The sequence below is a fragment of the Oryctolagus cuniculus genome, chromosome 3 (genome assembly GCF_964237555.1).
Source record: "Oryctolagus cuniculus chromosome 3, mOryCun1.1, whole genome shotgun sequence".
Lineage (NCBI taxonomy): Eukaryota > Metazoa > Chordata > Mammalia > Lagomorpha > Leporidae > Oryctolagus > Oryctolagus cuniculus.
This window is the reverse complement of record NC_091434.1, coordinates 28,272,657-28,294,849: the sequence shown is the minus strand read 5'-3', so window position 1 is coordinate 28,294,849 and position 22,193 is coordinate 28,272,657. Positions and strand designations below refer to the sequence as shown.

General features: G+C 39.0%; 1 pseudogene; it reads left to right on the top strand.

Moving 5' to 3' along the window:
* The window catches only part of LOC103348922 (dnaJ homolog subfamily A member 1 pseudogene), a 39,904-nt pseudogene extending 27,444 nt beyond the window's left edge, over positions 1 to 12,460 (top strand).
* Positions 12,461 to 22,193: the final 9,733 nt, after the last annotated feature.

Genomic DNA, 22,193 nt, shown 5'->3' with positions numbered 1-22,193 from the left:
TTCATTATATAGTGACCTTCCTTGTCTCTTTTTAATGTTTTTGAAACTTATTTATTGTATTGCACATAACTACTTTTTTGTTGTTGTTGTTTGTTTTTCTTTTTTTTTTTTAACTTTTATTTAATGAATATAAGTTTCCAAAGTACGAATAATGGATTACTATGGCTTCCCCCCCATACTGTCCCTCCCACCCACAACCCTCCCCTTTCCCACTCCCTCTCCCCTTCCATTCACATCAAGATTCATTTTCGATTATCTTAATATACAGAAGATCAGCTTAGTATACCTTAAGTAAGGATTTCAACAGTTTGCTCCCACACAGAAACATAAAGTGAAAAATAATAGATGATTTTTTTTAAATGATGATGAAATCAGATCAGACCTATTGTCATGTTTAATCCCAGTGAGAGTCAAGTTGGGAGTTGATAGTTTCTTTTCTTTTCTTTTTCTTTCTTTCTTTCTTTTTTTTTTTTTTTTACAGAGGATCAGTTTAGTATGCATTAAGTAAAGATTTCAACAGTTTGCACCCCCATAGAAACACAAAGTGAAATATATTGTTTGAGTACTCGTTATAGCATTAAATCTCAATGCACAGCACATTAAGGACAGAGATCCTACATGAGGAGTAAGTGCACAGTGACTCCTGTTGTTGACTTTACAAATTGACACTCCTGTCTATGGCATCAGCAATCCCCCCATAACTACTTTTTTTAAAGATTTATTTTTACTTATTTGAAATGCAGAGTTGCAGAGAGGTAGAGACACAGAAAGAGAGAGAGAGAGAGAGAGAGAGGTCTTCCATCTGCTGATTTGCTCCCCAAATGGCTGCAATGGCCAGAGCTGAGCTGATCCAAAGCCAGGAGCCAGGAGTTTCTTCCAAGTCTCTCATGCAGGTGTAGGGGCCCAAGGACTTGGGTCATTTTTTACTGCTTTCTCAGGCCACTGAAGACAGCTGAATCGGATGAGGAGCAGCCGGGACTAGAACCAGTGCCCATATGGGATGCCAGTGCTTCAGGCCAGTTCTTCAACCCATAGTGCCACAGAGCTGGCCCCATAACTACTTTGGATTTCTTTTGAGTTCCATTTGCATGGAATATCTTATTTCATCCTTCCATGTTCAATGTGTGCTTGTACTTAGGGGCAAAGTGATTTTGTAAAAAGCAGTATATGTGGGGCTGGCGCTGTGGTGTAGCAGGTTAATGCCATGGCTTGAAATGCCAGCATCCAATTTGGGTGCTGATTTGAGTCCCGGATTCTTGAATTCCAATCCAGCTTTCTGCTATGGCCTGGGAAAGCAGTGGAAGATGGCCCAATTCTTTGGGCTCCTGCACCCACTTGGGAGACCCAGAGGAGGCTCCTGGCTCCTGGCTTCGGATCGACGCAGCTCTGGTTATTGCAGTCAATTGGGGAGTGAACCGTCGGATGGAAGACCTCCCTCTCTCTCTCTCTCTCTCTCTGCCTCTCTTCTCTCTGTGTAACTCTGAATTTCAAGTAAAATAAATAAATCTTTAAAAAAAGCAGTATATGGCCGGCGCCATGGCTCAATAGGCTAATCCTCTGCCTGCAGCACCGGCACATCTGGTTCTAGTCCCAGTCGGGGAGCTGGATTCTGTCCCAGTTGCTCCTCTTCCAGTTGTGGCCCGGATGTGCAGTGGAGGATGGCCCAAGTGCTTGGGCCCTGTACCCCATGGGAGACCAGGAGAGGCACCTTTCTCCTGGCTTCGGATCAGTGTGGTGCGCGGGCCACAGTACACCAGCCGCAGTAGCCATTGGAGGGTGAACCAATGGTAAAGGAAGACCTTTCTCTCTGTATCTCTCTCTCACTGTCCACTCTGTCTGTCAAAAAAATTAAAAAAAAAAAGCAGTATATAATTGTGTCATTTTTATCCATTAAACTATTCTATGTCTTTTAAATGGATAACTCAATTCACTTATGTTTTCTGTAATTGTCAACAGGTAACGCCGTACTACTGTAATTTTCTTTTCTACTGAGAATTCTCTTTGCTTTCAACATTTGAGAGTTTTATTGTAATTCAAGAGTAATTCAAAAGTTCATTAAAATGCATTGTATAAAAATATACATTTTAAAAATCTTCTCCATTGAAGTAAACTTAAATTTTAAATGTATTTTTCCCATGAACTTCTGAAGTCCTCTCATATTCTCATATAGCTTGGATGAATGAAATCTTTTACTTTTCTGTGCCCAGGTATTCATATCCAACTCTAAGTTTGTCAATTTTTCTATTATGTCTTTGACTAAGCTTTATAGACCTTTGGCCTCCTCAAGTCCCTCTTCAACCCCAATAATCTGAATATTTTCTCTTTGATGTTATCCGAAAGTTTCCAGGAGCTTTTTTTATTCTTTTTCGCTATTTTCTCTTTTTTACCATCTGATCATATTTTCAAAATAGCCTGTCTTCAAGTTCACTAATTCTTCTGTTTGGTCTATGTTTTGGATATCCTCTGTTGCATTTTAATTTTGTTTAGTGTACTTCAATTTTAAGAATTTATTTTTGATTTTCTGATTATTTAAATATCTGTTGAATTTGTTTAATAGAGAACTAAATCATTTGTGTTTTATTGAGACTTGTTGGGTTTCCTTAAAAGAGCTATATTTGATTTCTCTGAATGTTTACACATGCCAATTGCTATATCGTTGTTTTATGGAACCTCATTCTGTCTATTAGGTGAGATCACAATCCCCAGAAACTCTTAATTATTGATGGAAAACATCATTTGTATGCTTGAGGATTGTTTGTTTACTCCATTCTTCACAATATGACCTTCTGCAAAGTCTAAGCAGGCTGCCTATTTTCTTAGAATCTATGATTTCTTCTGCTACTTCAACACTAGAGAACACTTTAAGTCTGGATTTACTGAGTCCATATTGATGTGTTGTTGCAATTATAGCACTATAGAGCTCATCAAGGCAAATTTTTCAAAATCCATTTTGGTTTGTTGCTCCAAATGAGCTGGGGAAGTACCTCAGTAGGGTAATCGTCCTAGCAAGCTTCTCCCTGGGGACAAAGTGGGTCCAAATGGCTCTTTCATAGTCGATGACTTGTGATCAGGCACCATGGAATTATACCCTGTCTTCTCTCTTACCATATGGGGATTTTCCCCAGGATCCTATGCAAGGAGTTGGCACCTACTTCTCTTCTTCCTCCAGACACAGGACACAATTACTCTCTGTGTTGTGCTGCCTCAGGTTCCGGGAACACTATGATGTATAGCCCAGTGCTCAGCAAGGCCACAATGCTAGATCACATCCAGAATCCAAGACCTGCCAAGCCTGCCAAGACAAGTGTAGCACAGGAGAGGGACTAAAACCAAAACTAATATGAGTTCTCCACTTCTGTGGTAGACCCAAGTCTTGAGACCACTGCAAACAGCCACGTGTTGTCAGGTGAAAATGAACTCAGATAACAGAGAGCACAAGTTTCTTCCTTGCACCGTGGTAGTTGCAGGGGATCCATCTATGGATCAACAGAGCTCATTCATTGTTATATTTCACTGGCCAGAACTGATTCCAAAGCAAAATCATGCATTTACTATCCTGTCATACCCCCATTGGATGGAGTCTTTCTCTGCACTGCACTAAGCTTGGGAAAAGGGTGATGGAAGCAGTCCTTTAGTCACTGAGGCTGATGCTTAATGGGGTTGCGCCTGAATCTCAAAGGAACCTACATTGTCTGAGGGGTGTATCCCAAGCTCTCACTACAGCTGGTGTCAATGCAGGCCAAAATATGATTCTCATAAAGGTGCAGATTTCTTCCTGTGCTGGGACAGGCTTAAAGTTCTCTCCATGAGTACTGTTATTGGATTAGGAATTTTTGAGTTCTGTCATTCTCATCAATGGGACTGGCATTGAATTACAAGGCAAAGTCACATGGTCACTTTCCTGTCTGATACTTAGCAAGTAAAGAATTGCTCCTTGATGGGCTGCCTGAGGTTAATGGGGTTGTTGAAGTCTTTTCACCATTTAGTTAATAGGTCTCAAGGCTCAGATTGTGATTGTTGTCCTAGGACGTACAGGTTCCATGGGGCTCTATCTGGATTTCACATAGCAGTCCTAGTTCTCTGATTCAAGTCTGAGACCTGAACTCAATTCCATCATCTTCAAATGGGAAATTGACAGAGAGGTGTTGTGGACAACATTTTTCCTCCTTGCTTTCTTCAATGATATTCTGTTACTACATTAATATCAAGCACTGTAGTGTCTCATCTGATTTTCTTCACTGGGAATTGATGCTAAATAGCTTTTTAGATCATTGTTTTTGTAGGGAGATGATCACCCATCATCACTTTTGTGAGTTCTGTTCTTTATCTTTAAGATGACACAATTAGTAATATGCAGTAACTTCAAAAAGTTCATGGAAACATGGAATTCCAAGGTAACTGTAATTTTCCATGAGTTCTATGAAGACCCCTTGTGCCTGGATTTGAAAGACAAGGCAAATAAAATGAATCATATTCCTGTGTTTTCTTTTCCCTTTCCAGGTCCAGTGCCAAAGACAGTATGAGATCTAGAAACCTTCTCAAATTAAGCCCACAGGACTCCTATTTCTTCCCTATAAACTGAGGAGTTAGTGCAAGTTCATCTTTAAGTTTTATTGTGACTAAGTATATATTTCCATTAACTGAAGGGCAGAACATCAACAGTCCATGCGTATTCATCTCTTTGAAGAAAAAAACGTAAAATACTTTTCATCTCATGGGCATTTTTAATCTGAAAAGTGAGAGCACAAAGCTAAAATGCTGTTACTAGTAGTAGCATTCTCCACTTCCTTCCTTCTGTATATTGTTTCACATAAAAATAAATACCATTTACATGCCCTTTAATCATTTATAACATATTAAAAGCATATTTTGGGGCCGGCACTGAGGCACAGCGGGTTAACACCCTGGCCTGAAGCCCCGGTATCTCATATATGTGCCGGTTTGAGACCCAGCTGCTCCACTTCTGATCCAGCTCTCTGCTATGGCCTGGGAAAGCAAAAAAAGATGGCCCAAGTTCTTGGGCCCCTGTACCCCCATGGGAGATCTGGAAGAAGCTCCTGGCTCTGGCTTCAGATCAGCACAGCTCTGGCCATTGCGGCCAATTGGGGAGTGAACCAATGGGTGGAAGACCTCTCTCTCTCTCTCTCTCTCTGCCTCTCCTCTCTCTGTGTAACTCTGACTTTCAAATAAATAAATAAATCTTTTTAAAAAAGCATATTTCAACTATTTGTTTCTCATAATTTCATTTGATGTTTATGATGACACTAGGAGATAATATTAACTCCATGAATTCCAGTTAGAGTGCTGAACCTCATTTGCTTTACCAAGGTCACAAAGACTACAACTCAATTAGAGACAACTCTTCTAACTCCAAATCTCACACTATGTGTGGTCAATAGCAGCACTCAGCCAGAATGCTTTGGACTACTCCTGATGGCAACTGGATTCATGGATCTTCTGTTAATCTTTCTACAACCAATTCGCCGTTCATTCTTTGTCCCAGAATTTGGCTCATTGACTCCTCATGAGTTCAGTTGACATTAGTATGACTCCCCAAGTTCAGAAAATACCTCCTTATGCTTTTAGGTAGCTTGCTTTTTTTATGCTAGAGATTTCACAACCTGAGCTATATAAGACTCCAAACACATTGTAATTTGTTTTCTGCAGTTTATTTTTGAAGGTAATTTTTCTGTACTTAAATCACACAAGGAAAAAAGAGGAAAAATTATTTTCTTTTCAAGAATGTACACAGCACAGAAAAACAAGGTTCCAAAGTGAAGTTTTACTGCTGGGTAACTGCTTGAGTTGCTAGAGTGAGATATCCTAACTCCAACAAATTTATGTATTTCCAAAAATGATCAAGCACCCTTGAAATATTTTCCAGTTTGTAGTTATCAGTTTGGCTGATTATGCACCATCTTTGTGGCACATTAATAGCATACCATTTGAGTATATGAACTTTTCTTCAACATTCAGATTGACAAAACAACAGAAAGTCCACAAATTGATCCATATTTTATGATCAGTTTAATTCAACAAGTTTTGAACACAATTCAATGGGTAAAAGTAGTATTTCAATACATATTATTAGAATAAAATAATAATATATTATTTATATGTATAAAACACAAATTTTTGAAAACTTTGACCAATAAACACATAGCAATAATAAGAGCTAAACCATCACGCTTCTAGGAAAACATAAAGGAGAGGTCTTTGTCATATTAAGAACAGAAATATTGGAGGCCAGCATTTTGACCTAGTAAGTAAAGCCACCACATACAAGGTCAGCATCCCATTCAGGGGCTGATTTGTGTCCCGGCTGAGCCACTTCTGGTCCAGCTCCCGCAAATGGCCTGGGTAAGCAGCAGAAGATGGTCCAAGTGATTACGTCACTGTCACCCACCTGGGAAACCTGGAAGAGACTCCTGGCTCCTGGCTTCAGCCTGTCCCAGCCCCAGTCATTGTGGCCATCTGGAAAGTGAATTAATGTATGGAAGACATCTCTCTCTTTCTATCTCTCCCTCTCTCTTTGTAACTATGACTTTCAAATAAATAAATAAATCCTAAAGGAAAAATACTACAAAGCAATAATAACTTAAACAAAATGATTTCTTTTTGTTGTGCTTGCTGCCCTCACTTTCCTATGCATCTCTCTTGCTGAATAAAATCCTTAAAACTTACCCTGTTGCCTGGTCTATTTAAGCCACTAGTCAGAATTCTTCTCTGAATAAGTGGCAAGAACACACAAGGCTTATTGATATTGAAAAAATATTAATAAGCAAGATGGTATCAAAATGGTGACTCTGGCAAGACCCTTTATAATGGAGAGATTCCCGAGATTGTTTATTGGTTTAAAAGGAAAAACTGACAACATGGTAAGAACTGGCTTCCCATGGTGTCTAACCCTACTCATCTTGCACTCTGCTCCCTCCCCATCTGTACTCCATGCTCACCCTGCACACCCTGCTTGGGTCCCCACTGGAGGAAGGGGCAGCTTTTGACTCTTGTGATGGGTGCAGGGCCTGGATTGTGCTCACCCCCCTCAGAAAGTGCATGCTCCAGCCTAGCTGACTATGCTTTTTTGCAGCTTGTCCAGTTCCAGCAGCACCTGGCCTAGGCACGGAGGTGGATGTATCCCTGGGCAAAGGGCAGGAGCCCAAACAGCAGAGATAGGGTTGGAAGCTGCTGATCCCACCTGCCTCTGTTTCTGACCCACTTGGGTGTGGGGGTGGGGTGGGGCTGGGCCACTCTCAGAATAGCCACTAGCTGAGTCGTGGCCACCCCATGGAGGAGGGGGGGTCTTACTAACAGGATAAGCATTGTTGCTGCAGTGGCCATGGCTCTAGCTAGCCCTGGTGGAAAAATTGTAGCCGATCCTGAGGCTCTAGCTAGTGTGTTTATTCAAAACAGACAAACAGTGATTAACTTAGATGGTTTTTCTTTGAGTCTTAATGCTGGTAGCTTTCAGAAAAAGCGTGGATTGATTTTTTTTTTTTTTTTTTTTTTTTTTTTGCTGTTTCCTGCTTTGAGAATGTTAGTGCTAATGGAATTCGAGCAGAGAGATGAGAAGAATTTTCACAGAGGGCTAGTTTCAAGTTTCCAAGTTGTTTGTAATGTGTTTTAAAGACAATTGACATATTTTCTACAGCTGAAACTTTGAAAAGTCTTTATTTTATGGACTGACTCCAAGGGTATTAAAAATTCTGTTTTGCCTCAGAGTCTTTGATTTTTAAGCCAAACATGCTTTCAATTGTTAATATTGAGCTGGAGAACTGGTTTGGTTGCCTAGGAACATGTTAGCATCAGGGAGGCGGGGCATAAAACATGGCAAATGCCCCACTTCCTGCTATAGAGTGCAGGACTTCCATTCCAAAGATGGCAATCCCCCATGGGAACTTCCACCCCTACCAGAGGATGGGCAACAGATTCCTCCCCAAGATGACAGCCCCCATGGCCTGCCACTTGCCTGATTAATAGCACAAATTTTTATTTTTTTTAAGTTGTAAATTGCTGTTTTGGCTTCCACACTGGTATTCTTTGTTTTGGCTTCTGCACTGGCAGCTTCCACACTGTTTTTTGTTGCTGCTGTTGTTGTTTATTGGTTTTGGCTTACACTGGCAGCTTTAACACTGGTCTTCATTATTTTAATTTTTTATTTTAGTTATTTGTTTTACTTTACTAAGCAGCGTTTAAACAAAGATAATAATAAAAAGGAAAAAAAATATTAAAAACCCCTTCACTGGACTTGATAAAATAATGGACCCCATTTGGTAGACAAATAGAGCTCTAAGGTGTCAGAACTGTAACTAATGCAATACATCCAAGTCACGTCCTTAAGGAATTATAACTAACGCAATGTATTCATGTCAACTGCTTAAGGATAATTAAGCTTGTGAAAAGCTGTGTCTGTTTTTATCTTCTCAGATCCTACAAAGAAACTGTAAAGCTGTATAATTCTGCATACATTCCTATGGACTTATTTCTACTTATTTCTACAGCTTAAAACTTTGTCATGGGATCCCAAATCCCCCTAAGCTAGATGGTAAAAGTAACATCTTCATTGTTAAAGTGATCATATAGACAAGATTAAGTTTTAAAGTAATCATATAGATAGGATTAAGGGTTTTTTTTAAAGATTTATTTTATTTTACTTGAAAGTCAGAGTTAGAAAGAGAGAGGAGAGGCAGAGAGAGAGAGAGGTCTTCCATCTGCTGGTTCACTCCCCAGTTGACTGCAACAGCTGCAGCTGTGCTGATCCAAAGCCAGAAGCCAGGAGCCTCTTACAGGTTTCCCATGTGGGTTCAGGGGCCCAAGGACTTGGGCCATCTTCTACTGCTTTCCCAGGCCATAGCAGAGAGCTGGATAGGAAATGGAGTAGCCAGGACTCAAACCGGCGCCCATATGGGCTGCCAGCACTTCAGACAGTGGCTTTACCCACTAAGCCACAGTGCCGGCCCCAATAGGATTAAGTTTTAAAGTTATCATATAGATGGGACTAACTGTTAAATGATCATATCAATAAGGTTCAGTGTTTACTACTAATAACAAATAGGATTAAAGAGGAGTAAATGCGCCAACATGGGAAACAGTCCAAACAGCAGGCTCATAGAATGACAACTGCTATAATGCTCTGTGACCTCAGAGTCATCCCTAAAGTCATTCTGGTCTGGCTGAAAAGTCCATGAGAGCATTTCAGGCATGGAAAGTGAGGACACTCATGCAAGAAGTGTCCCTACTTGGAGAAACTTTCTATGGAAAAAAATGGTCATCAAAGAAGGGTGTACTTTTTTCTCTGAAGGGAGAAAACTTCCACTTTGCTTATGGCCAAGTCTAAATACTGAGAGTGTGTGGATTCAAAGAGCTTCCATAGCCCAGACAGCTCATGTCAAGAGCCTTGGGTGATTACTGATGTCATACGTAATAGTGTTAATTGTTATATTAACAACAGGAGTCATTGTGTACTAACTTCCCATGCAAGACTTCTGTCCTCAAAGAGTTACATATTAGTATTAATGGTAAAACTTGTTCCCAAAAGTTTACCTTGTTCTAGTGTGTTATATTCTTATGCATCATAAATTTCAGTTATGTCTGAATGTCAAGCTTCATTGCTTGTATTCTTAGGTGTTTCTTTAAAGTTAATTGTCTCAAACACAAACTCTTGGATCCATGTCTCTCTGTGATATATCCTATGTTTTAACATAAGGTCAAATACAGAGTACAGAATGATTAAAGGCCTCAGGGCTATTAATGAGAGAGTCACTTCAGTACATCTTACTGTGTGCTAAACCTTTGTCAAAGGGATACTTTCTTCTGCATCCATGAAACCCATAATCTAGGAAAGTCATGATACAGAACTTCCCAAAGAAAGCTCGGGTTTCTAAACTAGAGGTAGATTACTTGGGATATGCTCTAAATCCTGGAAAGTGTGCTCTTTCAGTCAAGAGAGAGGAAGCTATTCTATATTTAAAAAAAAAAAGGCAGATAAGGAGATTTCCAGAAATGGCAGGATTCTATGGAATATGGATTCCAAGATTTGGATTCCAAGCTTTTGTATAAAGCTTCAAAAGGCGCTGATGCAGACAGTGTGCTGGATAGGGGAGCTACAGAAGTTCTTTCAAAAAATGAAGGCGCTTCTAAAAGAAGCTCCAACATTGGGAATTGCTCATGGCAAGATTCTGTGGAATATGGAGTCCAAGCCATTGAATGAGGCCTTAAAAGGCCCTGATACAGACACTATGTGCTGGACAGGGGAGCCACAAAAGTTGTTCCAAGGAATTAAATAGCTTTTAACAAAAGCTCCAACATTAGAAGTCTTAAACAAGCCATTCATAGACAGATCCTCTTCAGATCATTGCAGCTTAAATAAAAGGAACCTTACCAGGTGCTACTGAGCATGACTACCTCAGTAAACTAAGGATTAAAATTCTACCTCTTATGTCTTCACAGGTGAACTCAAAAGGCATGTTTAATTATTCCTGTAAGCCAATCAAGACCTTAAGTACCTCTTCAAAAGACAAAAAGATAACTAAAACTTCTGCTTTTGTCAAATCAAGGTTACTGCACCTTAAGGCAGACATGCTGTGCCTGCTTCCTTTTTTGAATCTCTCTGGGAACTGTTATTGACAATAAAACTCCTAATTTTTTTATCATAATTTTCTATGCTCAAGCTAAATGGGTGTACAATCTACATAAGGGTAGCCTATCACCACCCACGATCTGGGAGATGTGAGATGTGTTCTTTCTAAATTAAGGGGGACACCACTTATATTTGGTTTTGTTCCAGTTTTGCTTATGCTAATTAACAAACTTTCATGTTTCAGAGCTCAGTAACTTCTGGGGATAACAGACCATACAGGAGACAGTCATTGGCAGTGACCGGGACTACTACAGTTCTTTAAGCAAATTTGTTAGATAAGATCGGTGGAGACTTCCAGACCCAGGACTGGCAGGGCCTGCGCTATGCCCCTCATAAGCAGGAAGCAGCTATAGAACAACATATGATGATTCTACAACAGCTCTAGGATTAAGGGCTGGAATGTCTCTGAAGTGGGAATGATGTAGGCAGGTAGATAGATTAAATTTGATTAGATTTGCCCCTGTGTGACCTCATGCCCCTACCTGACCTCACCTGTATACCCATCTGCCAATCAGACTATGTAGCCACTCCCCTTAGAAATGAATAAAAGGCCTGGAGCACGGTGGGCCCCTCCCTTTTTGTTACCCTTGCTGCCCATGCCTAAGGGGCACATTGCCTTCAGGCCACCAGCTCCCTGTGTTTTTGCCTGCATGCTTGCTACATGTGGCTTGCTGCTGGCCTACTCTCTGTTTGGTATGAAGCCAACTTCCCAACTTAATCTCTAGACTTAACTTTCTCCCCAAATAAGCCCTCACTTTCCTATGCACTCTCTCACTGAATGAAATTCTTAAAACTTAAAAACAAAAACAAAAACAAAAACAACGTGATACTGGCAAAAGGAAAAAAACAAAAACAAAAAACACATAGATATAGACCAGTGCCATGGAATAGAGAATCCAGAAATAAATCCACATATTTACAGCCAACTTATTTTCAACAAAGACTCAAGACTCAGGAATGCACATTTAAGAAAATACAGGTGGGAGGGAAGTTGTGGGAAGGAAAAAGTCATTGTAATCCATTAACTGTACTTTGGAAATTTATATTTACTAAATAAAAGTTTTTTTTTAAAAAAGAAAAATCTATAAATGGTGCTTGGGAAGTTCTATATCCATATGTAGATGAAAGAAAGAACATTTTATATTAGTTTTCCATCACTTATGCCTTTTAAATAGATAAATAAATCTTTAAAAACATTTTCATGTGTTTTAATCCAAATTTCAAGTCTCATACAAGGGACATTTTTTAAAATTATTAGAAGCCCTTTCCTTGGCTTGAGTAGTTGACTGATAAGATTGGAATACTAGAACTATAAAAAGAAAACACTAAATAAATGCAGCTGATATTATCATTGAGTTACATCAGACGGATCATATTGTTTATAGTTGACAAGGAGATCTTTCCATGTGTATGGGCTTACAATTTGTTGAACGATTATGTGGCTTCCAAAAGCTGATATCCACTCTTGACAACTAAACCATAGTGATCATTTCTCACCCAAGTCTGATTGTCAAACATGGAGATATCAAGTGTGTGATGGATGAAGGCATGCTAATTTATAATAGATCTTATGAAAAGGATCCTCTAATCATTGCAAATAAGGTAAACTTATCCAAAAATTGCTTTCTTTCTCCTGATAAACTCTGTCTGATGGAAATACTACTCTCTGAGAGGAAGGATGTAGAAGAAATTCATGAAACAGATCAGGTAGAACTGGAGGACTTTGATCTAAACCAGGAAAGACTACACCATTATCATGGAGAAGCATATGAGGAAGGTGAACATCAGCCCAGAGCAGGTATTTGGTGTTAAACTTCTTAATGGGTCCAGTGGATATGTCACTTCAGGCATTTTATGGCAGCAGTGAATGAATGAGTGAAGGACTATTATCATAACACGTTCACTACTCACTTTTTGCTTTAATATTCAAGTATAATAGTGTTTCACAAGCTAAATGATGAATAAATGCACATATAAAAGAAAAAAAGTAGCTGATATTTTTTTGTCACAGATTGAAGAAAAAGAAGACCATCCTTTCACTGCTGTACCGTGAAGCTACAGTGATATCACTCTGATAAGAGGATAAGATCTGCTGCCCATGTGTGCTAGGCATAACAGCTGATCTCTGAAAGACAGTCTCTGTTTTGGATGCAGTTTCTTGTAGCAGCAGGTGCTGTTGCCTGATTGCATGAGAGACCTACCTTGCCTGTGGTTCAGAAACTGAGTGGGCAACTGCCTTGTCCCTCTACTAATCGACATTTTGTTTGACTAATTGGGACCAACCTTCTTTTCTCTGAGCCTTTATTCCTAAGATAAGAGTGCACTGTGTTCCAGGCAACTGTCTCCTGTGGGGTCTTTGTCTATGTGATACTTCTGAATAAATATATATATATACACACATACATATATATATTCCTAATTCACAGTGAAAACATATATTCATAAGTGATATATCAATATAAAATGCCAATGTCGGAAGACAAATTCACCTCCTAATACCATCTTGTATGGTATTTCAACTACTATCCTTTCAGTTTTCTGGAAACCTTCTGCAGTTATTTCACACATGGAATTATTACACATCACATTATTTATATTTTTCATAAATAACAATGAATTTTGCTTGCAGACTTTCATCTCACTCTCATATAATATTTGAACTATACAGAAAAATATTTAATTTGAAATTCAAAGAAAATCAGTTTCTTAAGTTCATTGCTTTTGCTCTTTGTCATTAAATCTAAAAGATTTATTCCCTGGTCTATCTACTGAGGAAAGCAGAAACCTCAATGATCTTTTTGTTTACAGTATTAAATCAAATGACTAAATCTGCTTCTGGAATTTGCTTTTGTGTTTGTTAAGTGACATATAATGTGATTGTTCTAGTTTATTTAAAATAGGTCTAAATGTAAATTGGTAGAATGATCTGGAAATAATGAAAAATTATAGTAGAAAGAACTATAAGTTGAAAGAACATAGTTGAAAGAACATAGCTTCAAAATGTACATATTTTGAGGCAAGCGTTGTAGCACAGCAAGTTAAGTCACCATATGGGATTCCCTCATCCAGTATCATAGTGTGGTTTAAGTCCTGTCTAGTCAACTTCCAATCAGGCTTCCTGGTCACACATTGATCACACATGTGATTGATGGCCCAGGTATTTGGGTCCTTATCACCCAAGAGAGTGAATGGCTTGAATTTCCTGGCTCATGTCTTCAGCTTGCCCTAACCTTTGCTGTTGTGGGTATTTGGGGGTGAATCAGAAAATGGAGGTTCTTCCCCCTCCTTGCTCTCCAACCCTTGTCACTCTGTCTCAAATAAATAATTTTTTTTTTTCTTGAGGGAATGTTTTGGAGTTAAAAAGCATTCCATCAGGGTTGATGTTGTAGCACAGCTGGTAAAGTTGCCATCCTCAATTCTGGCATCCCAGATGGGTACTAGTTCCTGTCCTGGCTGCTCCACTTCTTATCCATTGCTCTGCCATTGGCCTGGGAAAAGAAGCAGAAAAATGGACCAAGAGTTTGGGCCCCTGCCACCCATTTGGGAGACCTGGATGAAGTTCCTGGATCCCAGCTTCAGCTTGGCCCAACCCTGACCATTGCAGCAATCTGGAGAGTGAACCAGGTGATGGAAGAACTCCCCCCCCCCCCAGACTCTCCCTCTCTCTGAATCTCCAACTTTCAAATAAATAAATAAATAAATGTTTAAAAATGTATTTCTTACACATGTTCATATACATGTTATACACATTCTTACACATATACATATGGGGCTTTGTCCATTTTTTAAAATAATTTCAGCTCCAGTAATATTTTAGTCCTTTGTCTGTACACATTATTTGTCCCTTATCATTTTCTAAAATAAATGGCTTTACCATGTTAATTTATAGTGTTTCCAAAGCAATTTTATCTAGGACTTTCTTTTCATCTGCCATATAAAACAATAATGACCACTACTAAAACCAAATGAAGTTTCCAAAAATACTATTTACTCTGTCAGTCTCACCAAATTCAAATAATGATTGCATTGTGTTGGGTTCAACTACCCCTTAAAAATAACTATCATAGACCAGCATTGTGGCATAGAAGGTTAAGCCTCCACCTGTAGTGCCAGCATCCCATATGGGTGTGGGTTTGAGTCCTGGCTGCTCCTCTTCTGATCCAGATCCCTGTGAATATACCTTGGAAAGCAGCAGAAGATGGCCCAAATACTTGGATCCCTGCACTCATGTGGGAGACCAGGAAGAAGTCCTGGCTTCAGATTGGCCCAACTCTAGCCATTGCGGCCATTTGGGGAGTGAACTGGAGGATGGAAGATCTCTCTCTCCTTTTTTCTGTGTGTTTCTGTCTTTCAAATAATACATTTAAAAACATAATAATCATTATATAATTTGGAGAACCACCAAGACTCTTGAATGTTTATTTTTGGGAGGATAAAGAAACAGTGAGATAAGAAACAGTGAGATCCTAAGAAATAGATGGGAAATAAAATGGTAATGAAATAAAGATTTAAAATATATAGCTTTGTTCTGTATCCTTGTGATAATGCAACATCCAGGAGGAAGCAAGTGATTTTAATCAGATTTTTGAGGTACCCTTAAGCAGTGCAGGTTTGTTTTTTTTTTTTATTGCTGTTGCTATATCCCTTTGAATGCTTAAGGGACAATAGCAATCAATGTCAATTCAATTTTCCTGAATGTTTGCTAAAGTTCATAGACATGGCTTAATTTTAACTCACTGAAAGTGTCACTCAAATGGTTAGGTGTGAGTATCAGCTGACACTTGAGGGCTGTCAAATAAAAAAATGAATCCAGATTCAGGTAAAAACAGACTTGATTGAAACAGACTATTGCCAAGGATCTGTAATTATTTCAAGGTCAGGTTAAAAAGGCTCTTATTTTATCACAAGGAGTAAACAAAGCTGGAACAAAACTAGGAGTGCAAGAATGGAATGAGCAGGTGCACAATGAGACCCTTGAGCAGAAAATGTTTCCTTTCCCATCAGCTCATCGGAAGACAGGTTTACAGGGTTTTTCTACAATGTTTCCTTAAGCCCAAAGATGAACCCAAATTTACAAGCCTCAGGAAAGGAAAGGAGCCAGATTAAAGTTGGGTTCAGTTTGTGCACATTTTGTCAAGATGGGTCATTGTGTGGGGACAAAGAGTGAAGCTAATTGTTTATGAGACAAAGAGTAGAGATCTGGACAGTCTGTGTTTGCTCTTATTGATTACAAGGGAGTCATCCTACTGTCTTTCCTGAGTCATATGAGGGAGGATACATCTCAGCAGTGAGCCATGTTCCCTGAAATACAAAAAGGAAAGGATTTCTGATCCTGTTTCCAGGAGCAAAGTTCCCAGGCCACATTTGTTAGGGACTGTGCAAACCAAGCAAACAGGAAAATTCTGTTGTTTTCACGTAAGAATTGTATTTCACTGACACATTGTCCATAACTGCAAACAATGTATTCCCCACAGATAGATTGCTTGAGTTAAAAATTTCTTATTTTTCTCTTTTTCCTTTTACAATTTCATCAATAAGTAAGGAAACATTAAATCATACGATTATAGCTTTGTTCATTCATTTATGTGCTCATCAAATGAATCTAGAATAGTGGTCTACAGAAAAGACTATGTAGATTGTTGGGTGCATTGGCCTGTAAACAGGAGTTTGGAAGATTTTCAAAGAAGACCTGGGGTTTTATTAATGAAAAGTTTTTGCTTTCTTACTGTCCTTGCAATCACTTCTTAAACTTCAGTTGCTAAAGGTCCCTGCTTTAGTGTCTCCTTTCCCCTCCTGTTGTGAGCTTTGGTCCACAAAGAGAAGAAGATCAAAGATTAGCCTGCCAAGCACTCACTGCCTTTTTCTTAACATTCTAGGACAACACCTGCTGCTTTCCTGGGGTATAGTTGCTTATCATGAGAAGTAATACTGAGAAACCCATGGGCCCAGGTTCACCTTGGACTTCATCATTCTAATAAAAATCATTAGTGTTTCTTTTTTAATAGTGTGATAAACCAAAGTTTTATTTCACAATGCTGTGTCTCTTTAAAAGCTGCTCTAGGAACTTAGAGATTTGCTTCCCCCAACATTAAAGGGTTTTTTGTTTTGTTTTATGAAAGGGTTTACCACAGTATTCATTCAAAAATAATTTTACCTTATGCGGTTATAATTTAGAATAATTGTAGTTGTGTTAGCTTTGTTTTGGAATTGAAGAACCATAATGTGAAGGTTGCTGAATAGTAATTTAATTTCTTAGGCTCAGTGGGAATTTTTGGCTTGCTTTGCTGTCCACCCTCCCAATATTCTTCTCTATTCTGTAAGGAGAAGGATAACAGAGAAGGAAATGTTTTGTGCGGAGAAAACTTTTAAAAAGTAAGTACCATGAATTTGTCTGCCCTCTGGAAATAATAGGGCTATATCAATCCCAGCTCCAGTGACTTTATGAGCAAAGCATTTGGATGACAGGGCACGAGGCATGCATTTTGGAAGGATTAGGAAGTTGAGTCCCTTACCAGCCTTAGGGGTGGTAAGATAATATAATAGATAAGAACTTGCAGCTATATTTAGAGACATTCAGACAAATTAATGCCTGCTCATTGATACCGTGAAGGTGAATTTTATATCAATCTTTCTTGAAGATGCCAAATGACCAGGGTGACTTCTGTGGAGCAAGGTATTCATGAATAGCTACTCCAGTTTTACTCCAAACATGACTCTTAGAGGCTCATTACTCAAACCCACATGGTTCTGCAATGACTCCTTGCTTCAATGCCTTGTCTTAGTCATTATTCTCTCACTGGTTCTATTGTTCTACCAAGAGTGGAGTTCCACTGTCTTCTTACCAGGAACAGTTCAATTAATTTAGACTTTCACAAAAGCTATGAAGATGGTGATGTAAACCATCTTGAGACAAGGAAACACAAAGTATTACATTCAGTAATGGCACAGGGAAAAACCAGAGAGAGAAAAATACAAATGGGTTTTTATCACCCTTGTTCTTTCGCAACAAAGAAGCAAAAGAAATTACCAGGTAGGGAGAGGGAGGTGTGACAGGGAGGTGTGCTCTAGGCTAAGTGAAATGAACTATTTCTCAAGTTACTCAAAACAATTGAAAGGGAGAGAATCCTCTCAAATTCTTTTTAAAAAGCCAGCATTAAATTAGTTTCTAAACTAGAAAATAAACAACGGAGAAAGAGAACTATAGACCATTTTCCCTGATGAACATAGATGCAAAAATCCTCAACAAATTACTAGCCAATCGAATCCAGCAACACATCAGAAGGATCATTCATGCAGAGCAAGAGGGATTTATCCCTGGTATCCAGGGTTGGTTCAACACCCACAAATCAATTAATGTGATTCATCACATTAATAAGCTGCAGAACAAAAATTATATGATTATCTCAATAGATGCAGAGAAAGCATTTGGTAAAATACAAAATCCTTTCATAATGAAAATCTTAAGCAAATTGTGTATAGAAGAAACATTCCTCAACATAATCAAGTCAATGAATGACAAACCCACAGCATCTTCCTGAATGGGAAAAAATTGGAGGCATTCCCTCTAAGATCCAGAACCAAACAAGGATTGCCACTCTCATCACTGATATTCACTATAGTCCTGGAAGTTTTAGCCAAAGCCATTTGGCAAGAAAAACAAATCAAAGGATGCAGATTGGAAAGGAGGAAATCAAACTATCCCTATTTGCAGATGTCATGTTTCTATATATAGGAACCCAAAAGACTCCACTAAGAGACTACTGAAACTCATAAGAGAGTTTGGTAAAATAGTGGGCTATAAAGTCAACACACAAAAATCAATAGCTTTTGTGTACACAGACAATGCCATAGCTGAGAAAGAACTTCTAAGATCAGTCCCATTCATAATAACTGAAAATAGATCTTTGTAAAAAAATAAGAATAGGAATCGGAAATGGAGGATGAAGAACAGTGGGAGTATGAGTAGGAGGGAGGTGGGATGGGATGAATTACTATGCTGCTAAATTTGTATATATGAAATGCATGAAGCTTATATTATTTAAATAAAATTTTAAAAAGGAATTCACCATCTGAATATATATCTCTGCCACCTTGGATACTCAAAAGTTGAAAGTATATCACCTCAATGATGACTCAGGCAAGGTTCTACTTGAAGGAAGCACAAGGATAGGTAAAAAAAATTGTGTAATTAGACTCCCACTTGGGCCACTGACTTAATATATATATGTAGATATATATATATATGTAGGTATATATATATATATGTAGGTATATATATACACACACATATATTATATACATGTGAATCAACTAATGTTATGTCTAATTACCTAGGTGTCCATAGATGTGTATGAATGTATACACTTTTTAAATTTGATTTGGAGTTATCACCAGGAAATCCAGGGAAGAGCAGGATATGCCAACTAGATTTAGTGAAGTTTCCAAAGTAGACTGGGAAGAACATGGCAACAAGCTTAAAGAGCGGAACCAAAGAGTAAACTTGTTCCATAAGCCTACACATGTATCTGTCCTAGTGTCAAATTAAGTGTTTAACATATTGCCTTAAGATACTAAATCATTCACAAATTATGATATATTTGCCTATTATCTAGCTGCTTTGAAATTTAATTTATATTTGGAAATATGTTAATCCATAGAATCTTAAAACTTTTAGTTCCTTTTAGAAACCAAATAAGAATTCTCAGGGGCAGGCACTGTGGCACAGCGGGTTAAGCCACAATCTGCAATGTTGGCATTCCATATAGGAGCTGGTTCAAGTCCTGGCTGCTCCACTTCCAATCCAGCTCCCTGCTAACAGCCTGAGCAAGCTGTGGAAGATGGCCCAAATCCTTGGACCCCTGCCCCCATATAGGAGCCCCAGATGAAGCTTCTGACTCCTAGTTTTGGCCTGGCCCAGCCCTGGCCTTTGTGGCCACTTGGGGAGTGAACCGGCAGATATAAGATCTCTATCTCTCCTTCTCTCTGTAACTCTGACTTTCAAATAAATAAATAAAAGTTAAAAATTATCAGATTGAAATGAGACAACCATGTTATATGGGAATCATCACGTATGAACCAGGATTCCACAAGTGTGTATATAATGTTTTAACCTAGAAATGCAGCCAAATGAGTTCAGGATTTTGGTTCTTGTGCTTTAAGCCTTAAATTAAGGGCCATGTTACTTGTTTATGATGCTTTCCTTAAGCCTTTCTTTCAACTGTTTGTACCTCCAATGTGTTAGGAATAAAAGCGTATAACAAGCTAATTCCTGCAGGGAGTACAAAGATGACAAAAACAGATATTTAGAAAAGAAACTTCACATCCTGCTCCATCGTCTGATTGCCTTTATTTAGATCTTGAATTCTTTGTATCTCTCAGGGTCTAAGATGTGGTGTTTCCTTTTAGCTACAGTCAAGTTAGTTGCTCACATCCCAACAGCCTAGCCTGTTGTTGGTTAATGAGTTTATAATTTTAAACATGGCTGTGTATAGGGTCCAACAGAATTACTGCAGCCACTTCTATTGTATTCAGTATTTTGGGATGGTTTTGTAAAAGCCAATAATGCTCTACAGGTTTCAACTGGAAAAAGTATGGTTAATTCAGGCTTCTAAAAGCAGAAAGTAGGCTGGTGCCGTGGCTCACTTGGCTGGTCTCCCTAGGTGTTAGTCCCGGTTGGGGTGCTGGGTACTAGTCCCGGTTGCTCCTCCTCTATTCCAGCTCTCTGCTGTGACCGGGAGAGCAGTGGAGGATGGCCCAAGTGCTTGGGACCTGCACCCACATGGGAGACTGGGAGGAGGCACCCGGCTCCTGGCTTTGGATCAGCGCAGTGCCGGCCGTAGCGGCCATTAGGGGAGTGAACCAACGGAAGGAAGACCTTTCTCTCTGTCTCCCTCTCACTGTCTAGAACTCTCTCTATGTCTCTCTCTCTCACTTTCTAACTCTGCCTGTCAAAAAATAAGAAATATTTAAAAATTTTTAAAAAAGCAGAAAGTAATTTAAATCAATTGGTAAATTTAAAAAGCAGTTAAAGAGTTTAAGAAGTTATTACTGAAGCTGATTTATTGTTCTACCATTTATATTATGTTATATGTGTGTACATATTGTATGTCTACATGAGAAAATTTATTAAGAACACTGTTTTAATTGGCTTTCAGATGAAAGATTCTCATCGATTTAAACTGCTAAATTAATCAAAGATACATTTTGATTCATGTGACCTGAATCTCTGCATCAGATGTTTTAAATCTGTTGGTAGAAAGAAACTAAAAACATTTTATATGCTTGTGCTTGAATTTTCTGGTTAAACAAGCTACACCATGTTAGATATTTAAGAGATGTTTCCAAATACATGTATTCTTAGACTTTATAGAGGGCATTGGACTTCTGGAAAATGTTCTCCTAAGTTGTTATTTAATGGTTGAAATTGTTTGCTAAGTTTTCATTTGACTTGTTATTGTCAGTAAGCAATCTGGGACTTGCTCCTTCATTTCTCTATTCGAACCCCGACTTGTTCTCTCATTTCTCTATTCTTTTCAAGGTAGGAAACTAATTCTATTCTGAAGGACTCTCCCAGATGCACAATTTGATTTTTAGATATTATAAAAGGGATGACTAACATTTTTCTGTAATAACACAGCCAATATGAGAGCTTAAATTATAATTCCACAGCTAGATTTGCTTTGCCATGGGCACAGTAAACAGGCAAAACCTCACTTTCAGACCAAACAAAGGGAGAGAAAATTTTAAAATGAGGACATAGCTTTCCTCCTGGGCATTGTCTATTTCAGGAAAAAACACTATCAGAACATGCCTGTGACTATAGACTTCTAGTTGAGGCCACCAAAGATTAGAGATTGGACTTGAGCACCTCCTTGACTTGCATCCTCTGGTGCTTTAACCAAAACCAGGAGGAGAAGAAAGCTAGGCATCAGAAGCAATGTAAAGACAGATGGCAGGCCTATTAAAGGCTGTTCTGTACAGTGATCCGCCATCGAAGAGACCCAACAGGCCAGTCCACTGCAGTGGCTTTCAATACGGAAAGCCTGGGCTTCAGCAGAAGTCAGCTTATGAGGAGCCCTGGCAGCTCTGCCAGCCAAGAGTTTGGTCACTGGAAATGGACCTGCCCTGGAGTCAAAGGATACCCAGGTCAGAGCCACAGACCTTGCTGGCTCTAAACAGAAAAGCTCTTTACTCTGCCCAGCTTCCAAAGTGACCACCGCTACTGGGGGGACAGCCAAGTAGGGTCAGTAACATTGCAGGCAGATCTGCCTTTACCTGGCCAGCTCTCCTCCCAAGCCAGATAGGTAACAGAAGTCAACAGGGTGCCTTCCCAAGGAGGTTCACACCTCCCTTATGATGTTCCCCACATGAAGAAATAGGTCTGGGGCCTCATAACTGGCAAGACCTTAAAGCCCACCAGATTATTATCAAGCCTCTTCTGTCAGTTTCTATTTGCCTCTCAATCAGAGAACTTATTTGTGGTTTAGACAGTACCTTTCTTAGGTACTCTAATAATGACTCTGCCCTTTGTATCAAACCTGCTTGGGCCTCATTC